A 13,561-nucleotide genomic window follows, 5' to 3' on the forward strand; every position below is an offset into this window, starting at 1 on the left:
TGTACCTACAATGATTCAAAATGTCAATTGGATCGTGAATCATGTTCAATAACCACTTTTTAAACCCTCACAGGGACCAAAATTGCCATTTTTGCAGAGTTTTGCTTACTCAGAAGCTTCAATTTTGACCAATTTCAGGCACAGAAATGACTTTAAACACATTTATTTTAGTTGAAAAAGTAATAATTCACATCCAACATTAATTTACAGCCAAAAGATTCAATGTTAAAATTTCATCGAAATTGACCATTTTGGGAACGTTCAACAGCTCCGCGGTAATCGTTTTTCGGCAGAAAATTGATTTTTTTGGACTGTACCTAAAATGATTCAAAATGTCAATTGGATCGTGCCTCATGTTGAATAACCACTTTTTAAACTCTCACAGTGACCAAAATTGCCATTTTTACAGAGTTTTGCTTACTCAGAAGCTTCAATTTTGACCAATTTCAGGCACAGAAATGACTTTAATCACATTTATTGTAGTTGAAAAAGTAATAATTCATATCCAACATTAATTTACAGCCAGAAGATTAAATGTTAAAATTTCATCGAAATTGACCTTTTTGGGAACGTTCAACAGCTCCGCGGTAATCGTTTTTCGGCAGAAAATTGATCTTTTGGACTGTACCTAAAATGATTCAAAATGTCGATTGGATCGTGCCTCATGTTGAATAACCACTTTTTAAACTCTCACGTGACCAAAATTGCCATTTTTACAGAGTTTTGCTTACTCAGAAGGTTCAATTTTGACCAATTTCAGGCACAGAAATGACTTTAAACACATTTATTTTAGTTAAAAAAGTAATAATTCACATCCAACATTAATTTACAGCCAAAAGATTCAATGTTAAAATTTCATCGAAATTGACCATTTTGGGAACGTTCGACAGCTCTGCGGTCATCGTTTTTCGGCAGAAAATTGAATTTTTGGACTGTACCTACAATGATTCAAAATGTCAATTGGATCGTGCCTCATGTTGAATAACCACTTTTTAAACTCTCACAGTGACCAAAATTGCCATTTTTACAGAGTTTTGCTTACTCAGAAGCTTCAATTTTGACCAATTTCAGGCACAGAAATGACTTTAAACACATTTATTGTAGTTGAAAAAGTAATAATTCACATCCAACATTAATTTACAGCCAAAAGATTCAATGTTAAAATTTCATCGAAATTGACCATTTTGGGAACGTTCGACAGCTCTGCGGTCATCGTTTTTCGGCAGAAAATTAATTTTTTGGATTGTACCTAAAATGATTCAAAATGTCAATTGGATCGTGCCTCATGTTGAATATCCACTTTTTAAACCCTCACAGGGAAAAAAATTGCCATTTTTACAGAGTTTTGCTTACTCAGAAGCTTTAATTTTGACCAATTTCTCGCCCAGAAATTACTTTAAACACATTTTTTTTTAGTTGATAAAGTAATAATTCACATCCAACAGCAATTTACAGCCAGAAGATTAAATGTTAAAATTTCATAGAAATTGACCATTTTGGGAACGTTCGACAGCTCCGCGGTCATCGTTTTTCGGAAGAAAATTGAATTTTTGGACTGTACCTACAATGATTCACACTGTCAATTGGATCGTGCCTCATGTTGAATAACCACTTTTTAAACCCTCACAGGGACCAAAATTGCCATTTTTACAGAGTTTTGCTTACTCAGAAGGTTCAATTTTGACCAATTTCAGGCACAGAAATGACTTTAAACACATTTATTTTAGTTAAAAAAGTAATAATTCACATCCAACATTAATTTACAGCCAAAAGATTCAATGTTAATATTTCATCGAAATTGACCATTTTGGGAACGTTCGACAGCTCTGCGGTCATCGTTTTTTGGCAGAAAATTGAATTTTTGGACTGTACCTACAATGATTCAAAATGTCAATTGGATCGTGCCTCATGTTGAATATCCACTTTTTAAACCCTCACAGGGAAAAAAATTGCCATTTTTACAGAGTTTTGCTTACTCAGAAGCTTTAATTTTGACCAATTTCACGCCCAGAAATTACTTTAAACACATTTTTTTAGTTGATAAAGTAATAATTCACATCCAACAGCAATTTACAGCCAGAAGATTAAATGTTAACATTTCATCGAAATTAACCATTTTGGGAACGTTCGACAGCTCCGCAGTCATCGTTTTTCGGGAGAAAATGTATTTTTTGGAATGTACCTAAAATGATTCAAAATGTCAATTGAATCGTGCCTCATGTTGAATAACCACTTTTTAAACCCTCACAGGGACCAAAATTGGAATTTTTACAGAGTTTTGCTTACTCAGTAGCTTTAATTATGACCAATTTCACGCACAGAAATTACTTTAAACACATTTATTTTAGTTGATAAAGTAATAATTCACATCCAACAGCAATTTACAGCCAAAAGATTCAATGTTAAAATTTCATCGAAATTGACCATTTTGGGAACGTTCGACAGCTCTGCGGTCATCGTTTTTCGGCAGAAAATTAATTTTTTGGACTGTACCTAAAATGATTCAAAATGTCAATTGGATCGTGCCTCATGTTGAATATCCACTTTTTAAACCCTCACAGGGAAAAAAATTGCCATTTTTACAGAGTTTTGCTTACTCAGAAGCTTTAATTTTGACCAATTTCTCGCCCAGAAATTACTTTAAACACATTTTTTTTAGTTGATAAAGTAATAATTCACATCCAACAGCAATTTACAGCCAGAAGATTAAATGTTAAAATTTCATAGAAATTGACCATTTTGGGAACGTTCGACAGCTCCGCGGTCATCGTTTTTCGGAAGAAAATTGACTTTTTGGACTGTACCTACAATGATTCACAATGTCAATTGGATCGTGTCTCATGTTGAATAACCACTTTTTAAACCCTCACAGGGACCAAAATTGCCATTTTTACAGAGTTTTGCTTACTCAGAAGCTTCAATTTTGACCAATTTCAGGCACAGAAATGACTTTAAACACATTTATTTTAGTTGAAAAAGTAATAATTCACATCCAACATTCATTTACAGCCAAAAGATTCAATGTTAAAATTTCATCGAAATTGACCATTTTTGGAACGTTCAACAGCTCCACGGTCATCGTTTTTCGGCAGAAAATTGAATTTTTGGACTGTACCTACAATGATTCAAAATGTCAATTGGATCGTGCCTCATGTTGAATAACCACTTTTTAAACCCTCAAAGGGACCAAAATTGCCATTTTTACAGAGTTTTTCTTACTCAGAAGCTTCAATGTTGACCAATGTCAGGCACAGAAATGACTTTAAACACATTTATTTTTGTTGAAAAAGTAATAATTCACATCCAACCGCAATTTACAGCCAAAAGATTAAATGTTAAAATGTCATCGAAATTGACCATTTTGGGAATGTTCGACAGCTCCGTGGTCATCGTTTTTCGGCAGAAAATTGATTTTTTGGGCTGTACCTACAATGATTCAAAATGTCAATTGGATCGTGAATCATGTTGAATAACCACTTTTTAAACCCTCACAGGGACCAAAATTGCCATTTTTACAGAGTTTTGCTTACTCAGAAGCTTCAATTTTGACCAATTTCAGGCACAGAAATGACTTTAAAAACATTTATTTTAGTTGAAAAAGTAATAATTCACATCCAACATTAATTTACAGCCAAAAGATTCAATGTTAAAATTTCAAAGAAATTGACCATTTTGGGAACGTTCGACAGCTCCGAGGTCATCGTTTTTCGGCAGAAAATTGATTTTTTGGACTGTACCTAAAATGATTCAAAATGTCAATTGGATCGTGCCTCATGTTGAATAACCACTTTTTAAACTCTCACAGTGACTAAAATTGCTATTTTTACAGAGTTTTGCTTACTCAGAAGCTTCAATTTTGACCAATTTCAGGCACAGAAATGACTTTAAACACATTTATTTTAGTTGAAAAAGTAATAATTCACATCCAACATTAATTTACAGCCAAAAGATTCAATGTTAAAATTTCATCGAAATTGACCATTTTGGGAACGTTCAACAGCTCCGCGGTAATCGTTTTTCGGCAGAAAATTGATTTTTTGGACTGTACCTAAAATGATTCAAAATGTCAATTGGATCGTGCCTCATGTTGAATAACCACTTTTTAAACTCTCACAGTGACCAAAATTGCCATTTTTACAGAGTTTTGCTTACTCAGAAGTTTCAATTTTGACCAATTTCAGGCACAGAAATGACTTTAAACACATTTATTGTAGTTGAAAAAGTAATAATTCACATCCAACATTAATTTACAGCCAAAAGATTCAATGTTAAAATTTCATCAAAATTGACCATTTTGGGAACGTTCGACAGCTCCGCGGTCATCGCTTTTCGGGAGAAAATTGATTTTTTGGACTGTACCTGAAATGATTCAAAATGTCAATTGGATCGTGCCTCATGTTGAATAACCACTTTTTAAACTCTCACAGTGACCAAAATTGCCATTTTTACAGAGTTTTGCTTACTCAGAAGCTTCAATTTTGGCCAATTTCAGGCACAGAAATGACTTTAAACACATTTATTTTAGTTGTAAAAGTAATAATTCACATCCAACATTCATTTACAGCCAAAAGATTTAATGTTAAAATTTCATCGAAATTGACCATTTTGGGAACGTTCGACAGCTCCGCGGTAATCGTTTTTCGGCAGAAAATTGATTTTTTGGACTGTACCTAAAATAATTCAAAATGTCAATTGGATCGTGCCTCATGTTGAATATCCACTTTTTAAACCCTCACAGGGAACAAAATTGCCATTTTCACAGAGTTTTGCTTACTCAGAAGCTTTAATTTTGACCCATCCCAGGCACAGAAATGAAACACATTTATTTTAGTTGAAAAATTGATAATTCACATCCAACCGCAATTTACAGCCAAAAGATTAAATGTTAAAATTTCATCGAAATTGACCATTTTGGGAACGTTCGACAGCTCCGCGGTCATCGTTTTTCGCCAGAAAATTGATTTTTTGGGCTGTACCTACAATGATTCAAAATGTCAATTGGATCGTGAATCATGTTCAATAACCACTTTTTAAACCCTCACAGGGACCAAAATTGCCATTTTTGCAGAGTTTTGCTTACTCAGAAGCTTCAATTTTGACCAATTTCAGGCACAGAAATGACTTTAAACACATTTATTTTAGTTGAAAAAGTAATAATTCACATCCAACATTAATTTACAGCCAAAAGATTCAATGTTAAAATTTCATCGAAATTGACCATTTTGGGAACGTTCAACAGCTCCACGGTCATCGTTTTTCGGCAGAAAATTGAATTTTTGGACTGTACCTACAATGATTCAAAATGTCAATTGGATCGTGCCTCATGTTGAATAACCACTTTTTAAACCCTCAAAGGGACCAAAATTGCCATTTTTACAGAGTTTTTCTTACTCAGAAGCTTCAATGTTGACCAATGTCAGGCACAGAAATGACTTTAAACACATTTATTTTAGTTGAAAAAGTAATAATTCACATCCAACCGCAATTTACAGCCAAAAGATTAAATGTTAAAATGTCATCGAAATTGACCATTTTGGGAACGTTCGACAGCTCCGCGGTCATCGTTTTTCGGCAGAAAATTGATTTTTTGGGCTGTACCTACAATGATTCAAAATGTCAATTGGATCGTGAATCATGTTGAATAACCACTTTTTAAACCCTCACAGGGACCAAAATTGCCATTTTTACAGAGTTTTGCTTACTCAGAAGCTTCAATTTTGACCAATTTCAGGCACAGAAATGACTTTAAAAACATTTATTTTAGTTGAAAAAGTAATAATTCACATCCAACATTAATTTACAGCCAAAAGATTCAATGTTAAAATTTCAAAGAAATTGACCATTTTGGGAACGTTCGACAGCTCCGAAGTCATCGTTTTTCGGCAGAAAATTGATTTTTTGGACTGTACCTAAAATGATTCAAAATGTCAATTGGATCGTGCCTCATGTTGAATAACCACTTTTTAAACTCTCACAGTGACTAAAATTGCTATTTTTACAGAGTTTTGCTTACTCAGAAGCTTCAATTTTGACCAATTTCAGGCACAGAAATGACTTTAAACACATTTATTTTAGTTGAAAAAGTAATAATTCACATCCAACATTAATTTACAGCCAAAAGATTCAATGTTAAAATGTCATCGAAATTGACCATTTTGGGAACGTTCAACAGCTCCGCGGTAATCGTTTTTCGGCAGAAAATTGATTTTTTGGACTGTACCTAAAATGATTCAAAATGTCAATTGGATCGTGCCTCATGTTGAATAACCACTTTTTAAACTCTCACAGTGACCAAAATTGCCATTTTTACAGAGTTTTGCTTACTCAGAAGTTTCAATTTTGACCAATTTCAGGCACAGAAATGACTTTAAACACATTTATTTTAGTTGAAAAAGTAATAATTCACATCCAACATTAATTTACAGCCAAAAGATTCAATGTTAAAATTTCATCAAAATTGACCATTTTGGGAACGTTCGACAGCTCCGCGGTCATCGCTTTTCGGGAGAAAATTGATTTTTTGGACTGTACCTGAAATGATTCAAAATGTCAATTGGATCGTGCCTCATGTTGAATAACCACTTTTTAAACTCTCACAGTGACCAAAATTGCCATTTTTACAGAGTTTTGCTTACTCAGAAGTTTCAATTTTGGCCAATTTCAGGCACAGAAATGACTTTAAACACATTTATTTTAGTTGAATAAGTAATAATTCACATCCAACATTCATTTACAGCCAAAAGATTTAATGTTAAAATTTCATCGAAATTGACCATTTTGGGAACGTTCGACAGCTCCGCGGTAATCGTTTTTCGGCAGAAAATTGATTTTTTGGACTGTACCTAAAATAATTCAAAATGTCAATTGGATCGTGCCTCATGTTGAATATCCACTTTTTAAACCCTCACAGGGAACAAAATTGCCATTTTCACAGAGTTTTGCTTACTCAGAAGCTTTAATTTTGACCCATCCCAGGCACAGAAATGACTTTAAACACATTTATTTTAGTTGAAAAATTGATAATTCACATCCAACCGCAATTTACAGCCAAAAGATTAAATGTTAAAATTTCATCGAAATTGACCATTTTGGGAACGTTCGACAGCTCCGCGGTCATCGTTTTTCGCCAGAAAATTGATTTTTTGGGCTGTACCTACAATGATTCAAAATGTCAATTGGATCGTGAATCATGTTCAATAACCACTTTTTAAACCCTCACAGGGACCAAAATTGCCATTTTTGCAGAGTTTTGCTTACTCAGAAGCTTCAATTTTGACCAATTTCAGGCACAGAAATGACTTTAAACACATTTATTTTAGTTGAAAAAGTAATAATTCACATCCAACATTAATTTACAGCCAAAAAATTCAATGTTAAAATTTCATCGAAATTGACCATTTTGGGAACGTTCAACAGCTCCGCGGTAATCGTTTTTCGGCAGAAAATTGATTTTTTTGGACTGTACCTAAAATGATTCAAAATGTCAATTGGATCGTGCCTCATGTTGAATAACCACTTTTTAAACTCTCACAGTGACCAAAATTGCCATTTTTACAGAGTTTTGCTTACTCAGAAGCTTCAATTTTGACCAATTTCAGGCACAGAAATGACTTTAATCACATTTATTGTAGTTGAAAAAGTAATAATTCATATCCAACATTAATTTACAGCCAGAAGATTAAATGTTAAAATTTCATCGAAATTGACCTTTTTGGGAACGTTCAACAGCTCCGCGGTAATCGTTTTTCGGCAGAAAATTGATCTTTTGGACTGTACCTAAAATGATTCAAAATGTCGATTGGATCGTGCCTCATGTTGAATAACCACTTTTTAAACTCTCACGTGACCAAAATTGCCATTTTTACAGAGTTTTGCTTACTCAGAAGGTTCAATTTTGACCAATTTCAGGCACAGAAATGACTTTAAACACATTTATTTTAGTTAAAAAAGTAATAATTCACATCCAACATTAATTTACAGCCAAAAGATTCAATGTTAAAATTTCATCGAAATTGACCATTTTGGGAACGTTCGACAGCTCTGCGGTCATCGTTTTTCGGCAGAAAATTGAATTTTTGGACTGTACCTACAATGATTCAAAATGTCAATTGGATCGTGCCTCATGTTGAATAACCACTTTTTAAACTCTCACAGTGACCAAAATTGCCATTTTTACAGAGTTTTGCTTACTCAGAAGCTTCAATTTTGACCAATTTCAGGCACAGAAATGACTTTAAACACATTTATTGTAGTTGAAAAAGTAATAATTCACATCCAACATTAATTTACAGCCAAAAGATTCAATGTTAAAATTTCATCGAAATTGACCATTTTGGGAACGTTCGACAGCTCTGCGGTCATCGTTTTTCGGCAGAAAATTAATTTTTTGGACTGTACCTAAAATGATTCAAAATGTCAATTGGATCGTGCCTCATGTTGAATATCCACTTTTTAAACCCTCACAGGGAAAAAAATTGCCATTTTTACAGAGTTTTGCTTACTCAGAAGCTTTAATTTTGACCAATTTCTCGCCCAGAAATTACTTTAAACACATTTTTTTTAGTTGATAAAGTAATAATTCACATCCAACAGCAATTTACAGCCAAAAGATTCAATGTTAAAATTTCATCGAAATTGACCATTTTGGGAACGTTCGACAGCTCTGCGGTCATCGTTTTTCGGCAGAAAATTAATTTTTTGGACTGTACCTAAAATGATTCAAAATGTCAATTGGATCGTGCCTCATGTTGAATATCCACTTTTTAAACCCTCACAGGGAAAAAAATTGCCATTTTTACAGAGTTTTGCTTACTCAGAAGCTTTAATTTTGACCAATTTCTCGCCCAGAAATTACTTTAAACACATTTTTTTTAGTTGATAAAGTAATAATTCACATCCAACAGCAATTTACAGCCAGAAGATTAAATGTTAAAATTTCATAGAAATTGACCATTTTGGGAACGTTCGACAGCTCCGCGGTCATCGTTTTTCGGAAGAAAATTGAATTTTTGGACTGTACCTACAATGATTCACAATGTCAATTGGATCGTGCCTCATGTTGAATAACCACTTTTTAAACCCTCACAGGGACCAAAATTGCCATTTTTACAGAGTTTTGCTTACTCAGAAGCTTCAATTTTGACCAATTTCAGGCACAGAAATGACTTTAAACACATTTATTTTAGTTGAAAAAGTAATAATTCACATCCAACATTAATTTACAGCCAAAAGATTCAATGTTAAAATTTCATCGAAATTGACCATTTTGGGAACGTTCGACAGCTCCGCGGTCATCGCTTTTCGGGAGAAAATTGATTTTTTGGACTGTACCTGAAATGATTCAAAATGTCAGTTGGATCGTGCCTCATGTTGAATAACCACTTTTTAAACTCTCACAGTGACCAAAATTGCCATTTTTACAGAGTTTTGCTTACTCAGAAGCTTCAATTTTGGCCAATTTCAGGCACAGAAATGACTTTAAACACATTTATTTTAGTTGAAAAAGTAATAATTCACATCCAACATTCATTTACAGCCAAAAGATTCAATGTTAAAATTTCATCGAAATTGACCATTTTTGGAACGTTCAACAGCTCCACGGTCATCGTTTTTCGGCAGAAAATTGAATTTTTGGACTGTACCTACAATGATTCAAAATGTCAATTGGATCGTGCCTCATGTTGAATAACCACTTTTTAAACCCTCAAAGGGACCAAAATTGCCATTTTTACAGAGTTTTTCTTACTCAGAAGCTTCAATGTTGACCAATGTCAGGCACAGAAATGACTTTAAACACATTTATTTTAGTTGAAAAAGTAATAATTCACATCCAACCGCAATTTACAGCCAAAAGATTAAATGTTAAAATGTCATCAAAATTGACCATTTTGGGAACGTTCGACAGCTCCGCGGTCATCGTTTTTCGGCAGAAAATTGATTTTTTGGGCTGTACCTACAATGATTCAAAATGTCAATTGGATCGTGAATCATGTTGAATAACCACTTTTTAAACCCTCACAGGGACCAAAATTGCCATTTTTACAGAGTTTTGCTTACTCAGAAGCTTCAATTTTGACCAATTTCAGGCACAGAAATGACTTTAAAAACATTTATTTTAGTTGAAAAAGTAATAATTCACATCCAACATTAATTTACAGCCAAAAGATTCAATGTTAAAATTTCAAAGAAATTGACCATTTTGGGAACGTTCGACAGCTCCGAGGTCATCGTTTTTCGGCAGAAAATTGATTTTTTGGACTGTACCTAAAATGATTCAAAATGTCAATTGGATCGTGCCTCATGTTGAATAACCACTTTTTAAACTCTCACAGTGACTAAAATTGCTATTTTTACAGAGTTTTGCTTACTCAGAAGCTTCAATTTTGACCAATTTCAGGCACAGAAATGACTTTAAACACATTTATTTTAGTTGAAAAAGTAATAATTCACATCCAACATTAATTTACAGCCAAAAGATTCAATGTTAAAATTTCATCGAAATTGACCATTTTGGGAACGTTCAACAGCTCCGCGGTAATCGTTTTTCGGCAGAAAATTGATTTTTTGGACTGTACCTAAAATGATTCAAAATGTCAATTGGATCGTGCCTCATGTTGAATAACCACTTTTTAAACTCTCACAGTGACCAAAATTGCCATTTTTACAGAGTTTTGCTTACTCAGAAGTTTCAATTTTGACCAATTTCAGGCACAGAAATGACTTTAAACACATTTATTTTAGTTGAAAAAGTAATAATTCACATCCAACATTAATTTACAGCCAAAAGATCCAATGTTAAAATTTCATCGAAATTGACCATTTTGGGAACGTTCGACAGCTCCGCGGTCATCGCTTTTCGGGAGAAAATTGATTTTTTGGACTGTACCTGAAATGATTCAAAATGTCAATTGGATCGTGCCTCATGTTGAATAACCACTTTTTAAACTCTCACAGTGACCAAAATTGCCATTTTTACAGAGTTTTGCTTACTCAGAAGCTTCAATTTTGGCCAATTTCAGGCACAGAAATGACTTTAAACACATTTATTTTAGTTGAAAAAGTAATAATTCACATCCAACATTCATTTACAGCCAAAAGATTTAATGTTAAAATTTCATCGAAATTGACCATTTTGGGAACGTTCGACAGCTCCGCGTAATCGTTTTTCGGCAGAAAATTGATTTTTTGGACTGTACCTAAAATAATTCAAAATGTCAATTGGATCGTGCCTCATGTTGAATATCCACTTTTTAAACCCTCACAGGGAACAAAATTGCCATTTTCACAGAGTTTTGCTTACTCAGAAGCTTTAATTTTGACCCATCCCAGGCACAGAAATGACTTTAAACACATTTATTTTAGTTGAAAAATTGATAATTCACATCCAACCGCAATTTACAGCCAAAAGATTAAATGTTAAAATTTCATCGAAATTGACCATTTTGGGAACGTTCGACAGCTCCGCGGTCATCGTTTTTCGCCAGAAAATTGATTTTTTGGGCTGTACCTACAATGATTCAAAATGTCAATTGGATCGTGAATCATGTTCAATAACCACTTTTTAAACCCTCACAGGGACCAAAATTGCCATTTTTGCAGAGTTTTGCTTACTCAGAAGCTTCAATTTTGACCAATTTCAGGCACAGAAATGACTTTAAACACATTTATTTTAGTTGAAAAAGTAATAATTCACATCCAACATTAATTTACAGCCAAAAGATTCAATGTTAAAATTTCATCGAAATTGACCATTTTGGGAACGTTCAACAGCTCCGCGGTAATCGTTTTTCGGCAGAAAATTGATTTTTTTGGACTGTACCTAAAATGATTCAAAATGTCAATTGGATCGTGCCTCATGTTGAATAACCACTTTTTAAACTCTCACAGTGACCAAAATTGCCATTTTTACAGAGTTTTGCTTACTCAGAAGCTTCAATTTTGACCAATTTCAGGCACAGAAATGACTTTAATCACATTTATTGTAGTTGAAAAAGTAATAATTCATATCCAACATTAATTTACAGCCAGAAGATTAAATGTTAAAATTTCATCGAAATTGACCTTTTTGGGAACGTTCAACAGCTCCGCGGTAATCGTTTTTCGGCAGAAAATTGATCTTTTGGACTGTACCTAAAATGATTCAAAATGTCGATTGGATCGTGCCTCATGTTGAATAACCACTTTTTAAACTCTCACGTGACCAAAATTGCCATTTTTACAGAGTTTTGCTTACTCAGAAGGTTCAATTTTGACCAATTTCAGGCACAGAAATGACTTTAAACACATTTATTTTAGTTACAAAAAGTAATAATTCACATCCAACATTAATTTACAGCCAAAAGATTCAATGTTAAAATTTCATCGAAATTGACCATTTTGGGAACGTTCGACAGCTCTGCGGTCATCGTTTTTCGGCAGAAAATTGAATTTTTGGACTGTACCTACAATGATTCAAAATGTCAATTGGATCGTGCCTCATGTTGAATAACCACTTTTTAAACTCTCACAGTGACCAAAATTGCCATTTTTACAGAGTTTTGCTTACTCAGAAGCTTCAATTTTGACCAATTTCAGGCACAGAAATGACTTTAAACACATTTATTGTAGTTGAAAAAGTAATAATTCACATCCAACATTAATTTACAGCCAAAAGATTCAATGTTAAAATTTCATCGAAATTGACCATTTTGGGAACGTTCGACAGCTCTGCGGTCATCGTTTTTCGGCAGAAAATTAATTTTTTGGACTGTACCTAAAATGATTCAAAATGTCAATTGGATCGTGCCTCATGTTGAATATCCACTTTTTAAACCCTCACAGGGAAAAAAATTCAATTTTTACAGAGTTTTGCTTACTCAGAAGCTTTAATTTTGACCAATTTCTCGCCCAGAAATTACTTTAAACACATTTTTTTTGTTGATAAAGTAATAATTCACATCCAACAGCAATTTACAGCCAGAAGATTAAATGTTAAAATTTCATAGAAATTGACCATTTTGGGAACGTTCGACAGCTCCGCGGTCATCGTTTTTCGGAAGAAAATTGAATTTTTGGACTGTACCTACAATGATTCACAATGTCAATTGGATCGTGCCTCATGTTGAATAACCACTTTTTAAACCCTCACAGGGACCAAAATTGCCATTTTTACAGAGTTTTGCTTACTCAGAAGGTTCAATTTTGACCAATTTCAGGCACAGAAATGACTTTAAACACATTTATTTTAGTTAAAAAAGTAATAATTCACATCCAACATTAATTTACAGCCAAAAGATTCAATGTTAATATTTCATCGAAATTGACCATTTTGGGAACGTTCGACAGCTCTGCGGTCATCGTTTTTTGGCAGAAAATTAATTTTTTGGACTGTACCTAAAATGATTCAAAATGTCAATTGGATCGTGCCTCATGTTGAATATCCACTTTTTAAACCCTCACAGGGAAAAAAATTGCCATTTTTACAGAGTTTTGCTTACTCAGAAGCTTTAATTTTGACCAATTTCACGCCCAGAAATTACTTTAAACACATTTTTTTTAGTTGATAAAGTAATAATTCACATCC

This window comes from Lissotriton helveticus, chromosome 9 (assembly GCF_964261635.1).
Source record: "Lissotriton helveticus chromosome 9, aLisHel1.1, whole genome shotgun sequence".
Classification (NCBI taxonomy): domain Eukaryota; kingdom Metazoa; phylum Chordata; class Amphibia; order Caudata; family Salamandridae; genus Lissotriton; species Lissotriton helveticus.